Source organism: Cydia splendana, chromosome 4 (genome assembly GCF_910591565.1).
Source record: "Cydia splendana chromosome 4, ilCydSple1.2, whole genome shotgun sequence".
Taxonomy (NCBI): domain Eukaryota; kingdom Metazoa; phylum Arthropoda; class Insecta; order Lepidoptera; family Tortricidae; genus Cydia; species Cydia splendana.
Window position 1 is genome coordinate 16823517 of NC_085963.1, and position 15992 is coordinate 16839508.

The 15992-nt window shown below is 35.8% G+C and overlaps 1 protein-coding gene and 1 long non-coding RNA gene across 2 annotated transcripts in view; one reads left to right on the forward strand and one right to left on the reverse strand.

Moving 5' to 3' along the window:
- Window positions 1–15992, reverse strand: part of LOC134790058 (uncharacterized) — a 444063-nt gene that overhangs the window by 267670 nt on the left and 160401 nt on the right. The window lies entirely within an intron of this gene.
- The window catches only part of LOC134790055 (very low-density lipoprotein receptor), a 261962-nt gene that overhangs the window by 212060 nt on the left and 33910 nt on the right, over window positions 1–15992 (forward strand). The window lies entirely within an intron of this gene.

The window sequence follows — 15992 nt, forward strand, 5'->3', positions numbered from 1 at the left end:
CAGTATGGCGGTTCGTCAGGGGTCTAAGCATATAATGAAGGAAAGAAAAATGATGGTCATAGCGCTGGTACCGGCGGCCCAATCGCGTGGGCGTTAGTCGAACGTGTCGGATAAAATACGAGTGTCGAACGATTTGTTCCACAAAAATCCTCGTATTTTCCGATAGTCCATAAAAAAGAAGTAGGCGGTAGCGTAATGCCATACTTCTCCGGTGTGACTTACAGCCCGCCATACTGAGGCGAACACATTAATTAAAAAAAAACAATTCAACCATTTGTGCCAAGCTAATTTTTGCACAGGTGATCATCGTCGAGCAGCCATTCATGGACATCACCATGCCATACTCTTCGGACGGTTCCAAATGGCCGCCATACCGAAAACTTATTTAATCGACACGTTTCAAAAATACGACTATGTATACGTAAAATATTTTTTTACAGCATGGCATCATCATATTCTGTTTGTTTGGATACAATTGTACCTAAAAAAATATATTTCAGATTATAACTACGGGGCGGACGACTGTGAGACTTAAGCCAAGACTTAAAACAAAAAACAATTTTTTGACGATTTGTACCAGTATGGCATTTGGATTTTTGGAAATTATATGATGCAATGTGACCATTATTATATTTGCCATACTTCTAATAGGGGGAAAAAGGGGCACCATACTTGAAATAAAAAAAAATATTGTACACATTTGCCACCTCCTACAGGTATGGCATGATGAGATTTCCATTTATGATCACACAGAAAGTCTTGAAAAAAAAATTACAAGATGGTACAAATCGTTTAGCAATAAAAAAAAAATTAACTCCTTTGCGGCGGTATGGCGGCCATTTGGAACCATCCGAAAAGTATGGCATGGTGATGTCCATGAATGGCTGCTCGACGATGATCACCTGTGCAAAAATTAGCTTGGCACAAATGATTGAATTGTTTTTTTTTAATTAATGTGTTCGCCTCAGTATGGCGGGCTGTAAGTCACACCGGAGAAGTATGGCATTACGCTACCGTCTACTTCTTTTTTATGGACTATCGAATAATACGAGGATTTTTGTGGAACAAATCGTTCGACACTCGTATTTTATCCGACACGTTCGACTAACGCCCACGCGATTGGGCCGCCGGTACCAGCGCTATGACCATAATTTTTATTTCGTTCTTTACGTACTTAGACCCCTGACGAACCGCCATACTGGTACAAATGACCCAGTAAAATGTGTCACTATCTCCCGGTCTAAAATGTTTTAAAACGATTCCGCGTGTTCAGATTTTAAAATCCCACTATAATGAAATTTCGATCCACATACAATTTTGATATTACCAGTATCTTGCAATATAGGTATTAGGTACCTAAATACGGTCTTTTTCAACATACCTACGGCTTAATAAATACAGTGCGTATAATCTTAATTCAAATTAAGTCCTAGAGTCCTAGTTACCAAAACTAGTTAACTAGTTTGATAGCTGTCAATTTATGTTAGCCATAATCACATGCCTCGGAATATAGACGCCTTGTCTAGATGTTATGCTAACCGACTGGCGCCGTGTCCTGGATTGTAGGTAATTGCATTAATGACTTTAATCTAACACGCTTTGCTCTTTGACGCAGTTGATGCTTGGAATCATACCAATTTACTAGTCTTGTGAGATTTGCCACCGGGTTGATTTAGAGGCGTTGAAGTTGTATATCAGTAGCAGGGACCGGAACCGGTTACCTTAACCGGGGTTTTTCATAGGGTTATTTTAAAAGTGGTTATAAAAACCCCTACCATAACGGTAACCGTCTGATAAGGTAACACTTTGATTCGGTAACCGTATCAGATCGAGTTAACCTCGGTTACCGGTAACCGAAATAAAAACCCAGTCGATTCAGTTACCTCATAATAAGGTTTTGAACCAGTTCAAACGATTGTAATCTTTACGCACACTTAAATTGAACTTATTATTGAATAACCGTGGTTGGCATGGGCGGTCTATTAAGTCTCCAGCACAAACATGTTTTTTTGTCGGTAACTTCGCTTATTCAATTCAAACAATATTGTACTTTGAGTCCTTAAGCTAAAATTGAAAACATTATTGAGCGATTACAGTATTACTTTGGAGCGACAGCCGCAGCGCGGCCATTCCTTTGTTTATCTTTATACCTGTGTGTTCTTATTGTTTTTGTTCATTTCGGAGCAATTCTAGTTTGGAATTTTTAGAAAAGGGCTTGCTGCAAGTAAACACCATCCTATCCTAGCAATATCTGCTATTATTTAGTTATATTTTTAATGCTACTTAGATATTATTTTTCTATTTTCGGGTTCAAACTTGGTAACCTACAGAGTAAAGACTGATTTAAGGAAATATTTTAACCTAACTAGTAATTTTACTGGTAGGTGTAGTTTATCTTTAGATAGAGTGATTAAAAAAATCACTTTGTGATAAAGATACATGCGTTAGCGGATTGTGGTAGTGTGGTAGATATTTAACCATTGTTGACAAATGACATAATTGGTAGTTATTATGGGCTTATTTTATAATAAGCAACTACTTTTAAACGTTTTCAGATGCGGTGAGTTGTGTCAGCTAAAAGTCGTAATTTACCTTGTTTTGCTTAATGCAGCGAGCAGAAAATATATATATTATCTATAGCAGTGATAACCTTATTTTAATACTTCAAATCTTTCATTAATACCAGAATTCATTATATTTATTGAGTATCTGTAACATTGGTACCTAGGTGAAATAATTTTGATTAAATTAAATAGATACATACTTGGTAAGCAATATTGGGCATTCAATAATAAAAGCATTATTTGAATAAGAATTCATAAGAATAAAATCATGTTGATTTTATTTCCATCAAAATTATTCCAATAATTTTGATCGGAAATAATAAACGTATGTGAACAAATTTAATAAGAATAATCTCATTCTTAATCAAGTAAATGTAATCATGATTTTATATTCTTAATAATATTCCTGGATTAAAATGCAGTCTGGGTGCCGTATAGATAGAAGTAAATAATAATAGTTTCTTGTCTAATTTATACCTAATTTTATTACTTTAATTTACTGCCGCATAGTCTTTGTATTGGTCGATACCCGTATTGCTTTTAATGTGATAACTAAATCATCAGGTACAATTCAACTGATCTGACCGGATGGTGGATAGCGAAACACTTCAATGGCTCACTGTGCCTAATTTAATGTAAAAAATAAAATACCGGCCAAGTGCGAGTCGGACTCGCGCAGGAAGGGTTATGTACCATTGCGCAAAAAACAGCAAAGAAATCACGTTTGTTGTATGGGAGCCCAACTTATATATTTATAATATTCTGTTTTTAGTATTTGTTGTAATAGCGGCAACAGCAATACATAATCTGTGAAAATGTCAACTGCCTAGCTATCACGGTTCATGAGATACAGCCTAGTGACAGACAGACGGACAGCCGAGTCTTAGTAATAGGATCCCGTTTTTACCCTTTGGGTACGGAACCCTAAAAAAGGTGTTTTTAAAGGTATGATAAGGAATAGCTCGATATGGTGTATTCCTATTTCTCTCCGCCGGGCACAGATGGGAATAGGCATTAGTATGTAGTTTCAGTGTCCGAGTTACTACCGAGACTCATTGTGTTTTTAAAAGATCAGCTGATATTTAAAATTTGCATTCATTATTAGACGGAAATCAATAGGTATTAATATCGTTTCACACACCGCCTACCGCACGTGTCTCAAATCACAAATGCTGTCAAAAAATTCACCACGCCACGACTAAATCTTATTGTCATTGCCAATGAGTAATAAATGACGGTCTCAAGTGGAAACACGCCAAATAATACAATACAATAATTCATGCTGCGATCTGCGACTTTCTGCAAATCTAGTGATAAGCGTAGGACTCTTTTCTTACCTGCTGTAATTTGCTATCTCATTCACTTTCCGTATGTGTGAAAGAGATAGCATACGTAAGACCTCAAGGCTGATAAGAATAATAAACAAAATACATACTTAATTGGCAAAGGAATGTACATTGAACCATCATAATTATAATTTCGCAGTTTAGGTACTTTTTATGTAGCTTCATTATTAAATTATCATCACCGTTTCGAAAGCTCCAAAAAAAATGTACCTACCTATCTATCACAATCACAACTTTTACGCTAAAAAAAATTCAAATCAATCCGACCATTGAAAAGAGGAGTGAAATTTATTTTACAAATTATATACATTGTACTACAAAAGTTAACTTAATTCAGAATAACATTCTAATTGAATATAATGCAGAAAGTCGCAGGTCGCAGTATGAAAAACTCTGTCACTGAAACCACATACTAAACAATACTTGAAATGAATGAAATGAACGAAATGAACGAAATAAACACAATAAATACAATAAACAAAATAAGCAAAATAAATAAATAATATTAATAATATAAATAACATTAATAAAATGAATATTATTAATAAAATAAATTACATTAATAAAATGAATATCATTGATAAAATAAATAACATTAACAAAATAAATATTATTAATAAAATAAATAACATTAATGAAATAAATGAATTATAGTAAATAAATAAACAATAAAGTAAAAAAAAAACAAAATTAAGAAAGTTAACAATTAATAAAACAACTATTTTTTAGTATTTTACTGACGGCACATCACTAAATACGGATGTTGCAAACGTATAAGCAACCGATAATAAAGGTTACCATAACCGAATAAAAACCTGTTAAAAACCCCTAACAAAAACCCTATCGCGATGGGGTTTTGAGATTAACTCGGTTAAAGGTTAAGGTTACCGTTTCAATAAGCTTACCATTACAATCAGGTAACAGTATGATAGGGTTACCGAATGATACGGTAACCGAATCGATTGGGTTACCGAATGGATAGGATTAAGCGTAAAGAGGGGTTTTCCGGTCCTTGATCAGTAGTGGTGGCAGTGGCAGCACAAAGCATTTGCTATTCACTTGATTTCATTCGGATTGTTTATGATTTAGTCAATTTATATGGTCATTTCATGTTCTCCTGTATAAATGTTACTTTTAATATACTTTTAATAAACAATAATTAAATTGAGCTAGATAATATAACCTAAATTTTATAGTGATAATGTTCAACGCTTACAGACCAAAAATAAAGGTATCCTTTCACATAGCCACAACGCCGGAAATAAGTAAACTAGGTTAATTTCGACAGTAATCCTTACAGATTCACTGATCTATTTGGGTAAAACCCTTGCCTGAATCGAGTATAACAGTCACATGCTATCGGATCACTTCGGATTTAGCGACGCCATACAAACGAGGCTTAACCCAAACTATTCAAAATAAAAACGAAAACGCTGCGAACGACAAACAACTATAATATATTATTTTTCTGTTTATAAATACAAGTATGTACTCGTATGTACCTATCTAAAGATTATAAGAAATAACCTCATGGTTAAAGATAATAATATTTTCGACATCTCTCAAGTGTTCAATGATTCAGAAATAACGCGGCTGTCACAACGCTTAGCTTTGTAGTATAGATACACGATCGACAGAAGCTTTATCCCAAACACGACTCTATCTCTAAGCTGAATCATTTTATTCACAGACGAATATCTTGATGTTATTTATGTCCCTAATTTTCAGCGACTATTACAACCTAACGGTTATCTTTCTATCTACACAATGTTATTCGGGTTTCTAATCTGTGTAATATTTTATGCCTATAAAACTTTCAGAGAACGACCTTCGCCGGAGACAAAGGGTCCGGATTATCCCCAGTAGTTACCTGCTTTTAATCCGAATCCCCTCTTGATTCCAAGTTTAAATCAGCCTGTAATATACTGACACACTAATTAGTTATCGGGTACATCGATCATCGTTTGATCGCTATTAATGTTTACGTCAACCTGATTGGTTTATGATATCTGATTTGTAATTTTCTACATATGACTCGTCGTACTACACCTATAACTAAATCTTCGTACTTTAATTTTATATTTACTTAATTTTAAAGGAATCCTAAAAATTACTCTTCCAATTCCAATTTAAAACAATATTATCTAAATATGATTTAATTTTCAGTGAAAAATACTAATGGTGTAAAGTGTTTTAAAGAGATTGATACCAAAACTGTGATAAAAACTCGTTAAGTGAAAATGGCTATATCGGGCGTTTGGCTGGTGGTAGGCTGCCTGCTGGCAAGCGCAGGGGCCACTGTATATGACGATGACTACGACACATATACGAAGCCGTACGATTACAAAACTGCAGGTAAGTGCTGTCAAACAAACTACCTTTAGGTAAAACATAATTATCGTCTTAATGTTAAATTTATTATTATTCCCTAACGTGTATATAACCTATTGTGTCACCAGCAGATTTTTTTTTAAATATGTATATATACTGTGTTACGTACATATTTTTATTTAAGTGTTGGTAAGATTATATGAACTACTTTTGTTTTCAAAGTGGCCCATTTTCATTACTCTCGAGTAAATTTTATGTATCTAAGATGTGAGGCATTTCTATAAAACAAGTCCACAAACATTTTTCTGGAAAATCGTCATCTAATATTATAGTTACCTATATTCTTATCATACAACTCCCACATGAAAATCCTTCTAACGAAAATTGCTGCCCAAAAGGATGGAACATGAATAATAAAACGTACGTTTGCCTGAAACTAGGCTTCCGGTGACTTGCAATCAAAAATTGCCTTGGCCTTTTGTGATGAAATATTTATAGATACTATTGGAATGTTTGGTCATTTATTACTATTGGTAAATCTTACTAGCTTTTTATTGTATTATATGAAAAAAGTTCGATAGTAATTATTATTTACATACTCGGTTCCCCGTATATTGAATTTCAAGATAAAAAGTATTATCTGTGCTTTTCTGGTAAACAATTAGTGTGCCATATTTCATCGAAATTCGCTCAACACAGTCGCTTTTGTTTAACGGTCAAAGCAACATCCAAATACTTACATGTAAATCGTCATCGTCACATTTATAATATCAGTAGGATAATATTACGGTCTAAGTAATAACGTGCCGATCAATGAACGAAAATGCTCATGTGCCTAAAAATATCCACGCCAATACGGTACGCCAATTATATAGTTATATTTTGTCTATTGTAAAAACGGCTATGAAGAGTCGTGGTAAACAAAGTGAGACCATAATTGACAATGCGTCAGATTTCTGATTTCAGATGATTTATTGATAAATGTACATCTCATTTACATGTCAAATAAAAAATACAAGTATTCGAAAATAAAATTAAAATTAGAATTTGTTAATACTACATACTATTGCATGAAATTGTATATAGGTACATATTATTTTATTTTTATTTACAGGGTTCGAATGGTGTTAGGATCAATGATATTTGTGCAGAAACTCGTTTACATTGTAGCACGCAAGGTCAATAAGGAGTGCTTTTAGTTTTTTTGTAAACGAGGCATTACTATCCTGTTATTTTATGTGTTCAGGAACACAGTTATACAGATGTACTAATAATATGTACCTTTTGTGCCGCAAGTGAAAAACTTGGGGTTGACCATCGATAGCGGACTGACTTGGGATCCTCAGGTGTCTGGCGTTTGTCGTAGAGTGACTAATACTCTTAGAGCACTCTATCGGTTTAAATATTTTCTCCCGACCTGCACCAAGACTCTTCTAGTCCAAGCCCTCGTTCTACCCATCCTGGATTATGCTGATGTGTGTTATAGCAATCTCACCCAAGCTTACCTAACCAAGTTCGATCGGTTACTCAACAACTGCATCCGGTTTGTCTTTGGACTACGAAAATACGACCATATCTCCGCTTATCGCAAAAAACTTAACTGGCTCCCTATTCGTGAACGTCGTTCCTTGCGTATTCTCTGTACTTTGTTTTCAATTCTATTTGATCCTTCAACCCCTGATTACCTTCGTTCCAAATTCAAATTTGTGACTCCGCGCCCCGGCACAGATCTCCGAACCTCCCGTAGCCTTCAGCTTATTGTGCCCCGTCATCGTACAGGTTTCATGTCGAATTCCTTCACCATCCAGGCAATCCGGCTGTGGAACGATCTTCCTCTCTCTATTAGACAGGCCCAGAACAAATTCTCTTTCAAGCGCATGTTGCGCAAGCATCTGTCTGACCAGGTTCATAAGTCGTCCTCATGATGTTTACAGTGGGTATATATATGTATATATATATTTATATATGTGTATATATTTACGTATGTATATTTATTTATTTATGTATAATATTACTTATGATGCATATATAATGTCATATATTATAGTTGTGTTTTTTTTTCTTTCCAAATTTACTGTAACAGTATTCTGAGCCTGCACCAACTAGATCTTTCGGTTTAGCCCATGGTTGACTGGTAGAGAATGCCTTCAGGCATTAAGTCCGCCATTTGTACTCTTCATTTATTGTGCAATAAAGTTTAAATAAAAAAAAAAATGTACTCCCGCAACGCTGAGAGCCGCGCGAGTCTTAGCTAGACGTGTGCGCGTCAAATAGTCGAGGCAAAGATGATGATGATGATGTAAGTCACTCGCTTTGCGGAACTTCTATTTCCACTCTGAGGAACACAGGGAGACTAACGAACTTACTTTGGCAAAGTGCAGTTAAGTTAGTCGCTTTAAGTAGGGCGCAGAACGCATCATGGTTGTCTTCATGGTTAGAAGAATCCATTTCCATTTTTCTTAGCGATTTTCTTAGAGGGTGTTTCTTGTTGTAAATAACCTACTAGCTTATCTAAGTCGTTAATTAATAACATTGATCACAAACAAGCCCGGCTGTTTTTAGACCTTTTATGTTTTACATATGTAAGCTTTTAAAATATTTTTCTAAACATTTATTATAAATGTAATATTGCGGAAGACACAGGCAAACTTTCTGATGGAACGCCAGTTCCACCTTATACCTATAGAGCTAGCTATGGAAACCACAAACACGATAGGTATGAGCCAAACGAAGTTTGAAGAGGTCTCAAGTTAGTACTTTTGCGCTTCGAGTTCGGAATTTCCATTTGATTTGTCTTTAGTGGAACTCCATCGCGTTACTTTAAAGTCAAGTTTATATTAACAGACTTAAGCCGAGGTGGGTGCAAAAACTGATGGCAGAATTAAACTAAGTTAAATTATTAAAATGTGAGTATAGATTTTTACAACTTTATTAACGTACTACGAGTATGTGTTTGCTTTTGCTTATTTCTTATGGTCTTAAATTACAAGCATTCTTTGCTTTTGGAACTATCAACTATGTAGATGACAACCCAATGTTACAGTATCGTCAAACTTGCCCAGTGGTGGCTATATTTACTTATCATCATCATCATAATTCTAGCCTTCAGTCGGCCACTGCTGAGCATAGGCCTCTCTTCGTTATATTTACTTATATAAGATGTATAGACCTAAGATAGCAATAGAAATGTTGTATTTAGAAATGAAACTTCATTCGAGTTTGAACTCGTTATTAAAAACGTCTTGATGACTAGAAGCTAAACCCCAGTCTAATAAAAATACAGACGGTAAAAAAACATCTCATCTTAAAAGAAACTTTTCACAAAAATTTAACTATAACCAATTTTAGCTAGGTATTTGAACTTATAATTAAACTGAGAATAATAATCACATTTTCATTAAAAAGGTTTCCAGGCAATTCTTATTACACTAGCTGGCATAGTAAAGCAGTTTGCATTATGGGAGGACGCGGGCTCCACTCGTACTCGTAACGTGTGCAAGTGCGCTCGAAAGCCTCTGGTTAGAGTAACGAATGCACTCATCGTACACCCGGTAATACAATTTGCCTCCTGCTTCTGACGCTATTGCCATCTTGGGGACAATTTGGTCTAATGCCTCTACATCTCACGTTTTATACAAAATATTTCGTGAAAATGGCAACGTCTCTAACAGCTTTCTAAAGAAATTGAAACTAGGAACCGGGCAACAGCTGCGCGACTTTTCCTTTTCTTTCTTGTTAAGAAAAGATTTGTAATCCTGCTAAGTAAACAAAATGGAAGCCGAATTACTGCGTCCCAGCAGGTTAATTATTTAGAATGAAAAGTAATTAAGCCAGTCTTTTACCTCAGCGGGACGTCAAAAAGCTTAATGCTAAAGACATACACCGTTAACGCCGCCGTCGTCTAGAATTACTTTGATTACCAAAAGATCAGGGTGGGAAAAAATCGAGTTCCTTTTGAATTCGGGTTGCGCATAGTTCATTACAAAGCTCTTTGAAATGTGAATCTCTTGTGCGGTCCTTTGTAGCTTACCCTTAAAACCTAACACATTAACGTTACGAGCGAAAAGAAACCTCCACGGTGACTTTAATCAGTCTGAGTCGATCATGTGCCTAGACCTAGACATCATCACAGTCATCTGCCTATAGGATTAGGAATCCATGAATTATAAGTATATCTAAGATAAATTGTCTTTAAAAATATTTACTTACCTGCTTTTGAAACTTGTCATTTTTTTATTAATCATTTCTTTATACTCTACGAGATATTTTAGTAAATAAATCACAGAACGAAATACTACATTTTAGTTGTTCAAAAATAGGTACCTATCATCATCTTCATATATATAAAATTGAAAAACCAGAACGGGATAAAAAACGAGCGAAGAAGCGAGATGGCGCCTTACAAATTTCTAAAAAAGTTTTTGACACGTATCTCGAATACGACGCACGTATGATAAGAAAAAACTGTTTAAATCTATTATCTAAATATGAGAATAGAACTAGAGCATAAAAACTATCGCTTTCGATGCGTATTTAATTTAAAATAAGCAAAAGAAAATTTCATAACAATCTTCATTTTACGATGATCGGCCATTTTCGGCAACTCTCGGTTAGTTTCGTTTCGGTCGTGCTACAGACTAGACCAAATTATTCGTAAGTTAAAGTAACCTAAATTATGTTTGTCATGTTGGTATATAGTTATTTCGGCGTTTTTGGTTAGTCCAAATTGGTTATTGAACATAACCTCAAAAAATAAAAATACATTTTTCGTCGTCACTATTGATTTCCTACCTTTGGGGAGGGGTCGGGGGGGTTCCTACCCCCCCCCCCCCCCCCCTACAATGCGTAATTCAAATGCAACCCCAATGGGGACTACCTACGTTTGTATGAAAAGGCGATTTATGGGCGGTGGTCGTCCATATTTGTCTTAAGGCGGAAATTAATCTAATACATGGTTTTGCAACTAGGCTTATAAAAATAAATAATATTTTTTTGTTGAAACAAGTTTTAAATAAATACCTACGTAGGGGGCTATTCATAAATTACGTCATTTCTATTCATAAATTTCACAAATTAGGGGGGGGGGGACATCGGATGATGGTAGCATGACGTAGGAGGAAACGGGGTCATTCGAAGCATGATTTTTGGATGATTTTAGGGGGGGGGGGGGGTCAAAAATCGTTACACGTTTCGTTTTTTTGATAATGTATATGAATGAAATATATAAGTAAATTGTTCATAATGTTCTTAATATGTTACGTATAGTGTATGTGTATAGCATGTATATTCGTTATCCAAATACAGACATTCACACTTAAATAATACGAGTAATTCCTTCTAAACAGCCATACATTGATACCTTCTTTAACGAAGACCTATCAATAAACGCTTCACGATAACTAAGTATATATATGATTAAAAAACGCGAACTCGTGACGAAACGTTATTATGTTACTTTTGCTTCGGCAACTTACAGTCTTCCATTAAGCTCAACAGAGGCTCAGTACACAGCTATGAGGGTAAATGTTGGATCTAAGTATATTATCATTCACTTTCCTCGCCGGGGAACATTAGTGTAAATTGATACTTCACCGAAGGCGTCTCAATGTGTTTAGTCTCACGCGCTGTTATATCAGAAGCACTACCACCAGTTTTAACATTGACATATTCACTCACGTTTAAGTAACTTACTTTCTATGCATCTCGCTCGTACTCGCATATTAGTGCAAGCGAGATGTATAGAAAGTAATTTACGTAGACGCGAGTTAATCTGTCAATGTCAAAACTGGTGGTAGCCGTACTGTTAGCGCTTCGAAGTGAGTATTCATACATACTCGAGATGGTGGCAACCTATAAAGTGAGTAGCTGAGCCTTTGAACTTAACACATCACGTGCAAGGGAAATATACATAAAAAATGATATCCAAAATTACATTAAACCAAAATGAATGAATTACTTTGTCGCACGTGCATTGTACGTTTTACAGTACACATTACCCTTTAAATTTTGGACATAGGCACGTATTGTTCTTAATCCCGCCCTAGGGCGGTAAAGTAGCACCATATGTACTGTAAAAACTTATTTCTGATCGAAAGCAGATACATATTTAATCGCCAATAATAGGCTAGATGATAAATTTTCATTTACGATATCAATCGATCAGGTTTGTTTTTAGGATCAAATGGGACCCATTGCAATAAAGCAATACAAAAGTCAAAAACGATAGTCAAAGTCTGACAATCGTACTTCACTCGCGAAACGCCCCTAACAAAACGATAAGTGACCGTGACGTCAAGGTCACTGAGAGTCCATCTTGAAGTATGGACTGTATGGAAAAAACAAGATAATTGCGTTTTTGTCGGTGAAATATTGCGTTTATGTACATAGTTGCTATACAATCTTTTTTTGGATAAAATTTAAGGAATCGAATGGTATCCTTACTTATTTCCTTCTTAGAAGTAAAAAAAAACTTAAATTTTGGAACTTTCAGGTCCTGTATTTTTGTATTATTTCCATATATTATTTTAATATCCACATTATTGTGATAAATTGCTCATTTGCTATCTATTTTACTAGGTTTTGTTATAAAATTCAACATGTGTCATCATCCCTATTATTCCCAAGTTAAAATATTATGTGTATGTACCTATAATACATAGATGCGATGGTCGAAATACAGTTTTTACATAACACGTCATCACCAACGTCAGAGGATCGAAGGATCTTGAGACGCGATTGAGAGTCAATGCTGTTACGATTCTACGGTGGAGTGATTTTATCCCACGATAAGCCATCTCCGAGGAATTGGCTTATCGAAGGACGGTGCCACACGTCTTCGTTTTACTGATTCCTCTGGCCTAGATAATAAAACCGTAATTTGTTAGTTTGATAGCGCGATATCCGTATTTGATACGTCACGGTTGAGCCGTGATTCGCTAACGCCTGTCTGACTGTGAGACTGCGCGCCCTCGGTGGAACCCCATTTCACTAATGGGACCGTTCCGAAGCGATTAATTAACCGTATACTGCCGAATAATCTATTTGTTCTGTACATGACTTGTTTGGACGCTCGAATAGAATTTATCCTATAATATTAACCACGGTAATTTACTGGTAAATAGCTAAGGCGATGTTCGAGTTTGCAGTTTAAATTCAACCGTTGTCGCAACGCTTCTTGCTGAAGTTCTTTTGGTTACGTCGAGGGAAGGGAAAAAGATCACGTAGAAGGTTAATGAGCATTTAGCGCGATAAGCGCGAGCATCTAACAAGGATTGAAGCAGGATCTGTTGAGGGGTTCGCATTAACATTCCTAGGTAGAGGGGGCAATAATGCGGGTGTTAAAGGCGCGCTACACTCAGCCCTGAGCGCCTCCGGGAATACCGACCGGCCTTTCCATATACCTTTTACATTACCAGTATACCTTCATAAGTAGATTGTATTAGTTACCAATTGACCTAAAATGTCGAGGAGAACATGGTCAGAATTTAAGAGGATGCCTGAAGATATTAAGAATTCAATTCAATTTATTAAATTTTGTAGTACCCGTAAACTTGCTCAATGTCGCCTACCAAGCCAAACATAAATATTTAGCCTCTCTTGAAAAAATGTATACCAAACAGTTGTCTTTATCTAATTCTTAATAATGGGAGAAAGGCGACTATTTTTATAAATGTTTGGTAGGTGATGTTTAACAGCGTATATGCGGTAGGTATGTATTGTGTCAATAAATAGTACCAATTCAATAGATTTGTTTGGGTGTGGATAAACTAAATTTTGTTGTTATTCTGTCCCGTCAGCCAGGGGACAAGAGTAGCGAGGTTTGTTAGAAAAAAATGTTGTAAAACCTTTGGTAGATGACCCATTATGAACAGGGCTTATAACTTCTATTTAGTTAATGAAAATGCCAAATATCGGCGGTCTTAAGAGTAAACCAAGAGAACGTTACCATCGCAACTAGTGACAAAAAAATGATACACCCTTTTATTGCTTTTATCAACATTATCATTATTTTTATATACATAGTTGTAGTGATACAAAGGTAATTTTAAATTGACACACAGTACCTACGTCTCTCATGTTCCCTCAAATTACCTCATGAAAAAGTGTCCCCGGCGACGCCACTTTGTGTGTGCTGACTATTTATATGGAAAATAACGGTAATACGTGTCGCTTGGAGCAAATTAGTTTGCACTCTACGTGTCTCCGGAGAATATGAGCGACAAAGGTTCGTTTGCGGAATGTGTGAGCCCACTCCAAGCTTAGCTAAGGGTATACTTAGATAGTCGGATAGAAAATCCCTCTTTACAACTGACAAGCTTTCTCGAGAGTTAACATCGTAAGAGCGAAGTTGGTTATACAGCAATCCATGAATGGCTCAGTTGAATTCCCGCGATGGCGACGGTAAACCTACGCACTCTCCGGGTGTGAGGCCATATTATTCGGTGGGGGTACGTTTTGTTTACAAATTGCTTGGTGGCGCGTGCTTCGTTTCTCTCCAAATTACCTCAAGATAAAGCGGCCGCTGCTACCCGCCGATAATTTTGCTTCGGGCTTGTTTTATACGCACGTTGAACGGTGATTTCGAGTGTAAATGAATTGCTCCGGTTTACAGCTTCCCTTTGGTTGATTAGACGACACCGATCAGAAGTTTATATTGCTACTGCTGAACGACGTAGCTTGTATTAACCTTATTTGCGCAGAGGAATTTTGATTTCAATTGATTAAGTTCATAAAAAAATTCTAAATCCATAACCGGGATCTTCTTTTTGTAGAAATCGCAGGAGGAAACGCGGCAGAAAGTTATACGGTCGTGCTAAAGTCAAACTTAATTAGATGAGTTCACGTAGATAATTACTTGAGAGCTTAATTTATGTTTCAAAGAGCAAACAGTAATTTATATCCTTTTACTTGTTTTGAATTTGATCTGAATTAGTTATGGTTCTTAATATAATACCCAGATCATGACAGAACAGAATAAGCCCCCGGGACATTTTTGTCTTAAATTATGTAACGGTAAGTATGTGTTAAGGAATTAACTGTTAACTGTATTAAGGTATCTTTGTATTGTTAAAAAATAATAGGCGTCTGATATTATAAAAACGTCGAGGAGCAAATTAAAGGAAATAGATGCCTAAAATAATACGTACTTATTTAAAAATTGATTGGTAGGTATATAAATAAAAATTGGTGGTTGATTTTCAATTGACCTTGACCTATTGTAAAAGGATTGTGTACAACAGGTCAATTGATAATAAATACCTTACCAATAAATTTACCTCGCGGCCTGCTCGACGTGCCAAAGTGACAGACCGTGTGCCACCACAGATCCACTTTTCTCAAATTAAAACCATCCGTAGTTGCCTCATGAATCATGATTATGTACATGAGTATGACAAAAATGGAACATCAGCATTCAACGCGCAGAAGGTCCTCAAATGACAACGTGTTGTCAAATGTTAACTGTAAAACGAAGCTCATGCATTGAAGAGAAGTCTCATTTACCTTGGAGAAATTTCAATTATTTTATACTGGTTCCTTACAACTTGAACATTACAGAAATACTTGTCTGTAATATCGCGGTTCCCCACAAAATGAAAAAATTCACCGTTAATGCTACATTTTCTGCGTATTTTGCTTAAAAATCGCCGAGTAGAGAAAGGCGATATATATTTTAATATTTCGTGCGCAAAGGCCAATATGGACTGCCCTATTGGATTAAGAAGTGCTAAAATACCACTCATTCTTATGTTAT